Genomic DNA, 1,875 nt, shown 5'->3' on the forward strand with positions numbered 1-1,875 from the left:
TGTGGCATTAAATACATTCATGTTGCTGTACAACTACTACCACCATCTCCGGAACTTCTTCATCCTCCCAAACAGAAATTCTGTACCCATTAAACAATAACTCCCCATCCCCTCCCTCCCTGCCAGCCCCTGGCCACCATCGATTCTATTTTCTGTCTCTTGACTGTTCTGGGAAACTCATATAAATGGAATCATACAATACTTGTCCTTTTGCGTTTGGCTTATTTCACTTAGGATAATGTTCTCAAGGTTCCTCCATGTCATAGTATGTGTCAGAATCTCCTTCCTTTTTAAGGCTGAATAATGCTCCATTGCTCGGATATACTAAGTTTTGTTTTTCCATTCATCCATAGATGGACATGTGATCCCCCAACCACTTTTCATACTTTAGTATGTTGTAGTGCTTTTTTTCTCCTTCTTTTTCTGTTTTTCTATGAGTTTATATAGATGTGAACATTACATTTTTCTATAAATAGAATCATGTATTTTTATTCTACAGCTTGCTCTTTTAAAATTTAATTCTTATTTTCATTGGTGTGATGTATGAACATTCTTTTTTTTTTTAACTAAAACAGTTGACAATTTTCACATTTCACAATACAAATGAAAATTGCTTTTTTTTTTTTTTTTTTTTGGTCCCACTACTCCCCTGCCAAAATTATTCTCTCTTTGATAAGAAGGGGGAGCAAGTCTTCCTTGTCCTCCTGTTAGAAAACACCCAATCACAGCATCATGATCTCCCCGGGGAAGTAGAACAAGTAATATAAAATGGGTATAAAGAGGTTCCCATCTCCTTATCTGTCCGGTCGAGTCATTCCTGGCCAAGTGGGCACCATCATGGGGCAGGCAGGAAGTCTCATCATTGGGGGCCCAGGCATCATTGGCATGTGGCCTCCCACAGGTGGCCTCATTCTAAGAGCAGGTCCCATCACTGGCATCATCCCAGGAGGAGGAGGGCCCAACCTTGGCATCATGGCAGGGCCCCATAGGGGGTGCTGGCATCATACAGGGCAAGGAGACCCGGAGACTTGGGTGGGGGGAGATCATTGCCCCTGCAGGAGGAGGAGCAGAGAGTGGAGTAGGAGGTTTCTTTCCTTGTTGAAACACAGTGGTTGTTTTGTTGATCAGGCTCTAAGCCTGCTCTTCCATCCGTTTCTTTCTTCCTTTCTTTCTTTCTTTTCTTTCTTTCTTTTTCTTTCTTTCTTTCTTTCTTTCTTTCTTTCTTTCTTTCTTTCTTTCTTTCTTTCTTCCTTCCTTCCTTCCTTCCTTCCTTCCTTCCTTCCTTCCTTCCTTCCTTTCTTTCTTTTCTTTTTTAGGATTTTGTTTATTTGAAAGAAAAAGAGAGAGCAAAAGCACGGGGAATGGCAGAGGGAGAGGGAGCAGACTCCCTGCTGAGCAGGGATCCCAATGCAGGGCTGGATCCCAGGACCTTGGGATCATGAATTGAGCCAAAGGCAGATGCTTAACCTACTGAGCCACCCAGGCGCCTCTCTTCCATCCATTTCTGAGAGTAGTCTTGCATATTCTCTTTGTGTTTCCTACCACTGCAGTGCGTCTTTCTCACAGATGGAGAATCATGGGTGAGGTATGTGTCACACAAATCACAATAAAACTTAGGTTTGCTGATCTGCAGACCTTTGGCTACTCCGTCCCTTGCCATGTATGAACATTCTTAATGCAAATAGTACAACGAGGTTTGTAATGAAAAGCAGCTGTCCCTACCTTCTGCCTCTGTCCTTCCTTCCCTTCTTCATTGACAACCCCTCCCACATCTTTCACCAGATTCTTATGTTATTGACCTCCATATTCCTAAATAACATGCTCAAACAGCCACTTCTTGACTATATCATGACTCACTATTATAGAAAATGAAGA

The 1,875-nt window shown here is 42.3% G+C and overlaps 1 pseudogene; it reads right to left on the bottom strand.

The window, feature by feature from the left end:
* Nucleotides 1-794: 794 nt before the first annotated feature.
* LOC110587493 lies at nt 795-1,660 on the bottom strand (annotated as a pseudogene).
* Between the last annotated feature and the right edge of the window lie 215 nt (nt 1,661-1,875).

The sequence above is a fragment of the Neomonachus schauinslandi genome, chromosome 10 (assembly GCF_002201575.2).
Source record: "Neomonachus schauinslandi chromosome 10, ASM220157v2, whole genome shotgun sequence".
In the NCBI taxonomy this organism is placed as follows: domain Eukaryota; kingdom Metazoa; phylum Chordata; class Mammalia; order Carnivora; family Phocidae; genus Neomonachus; species Neomonachus schauinslandi.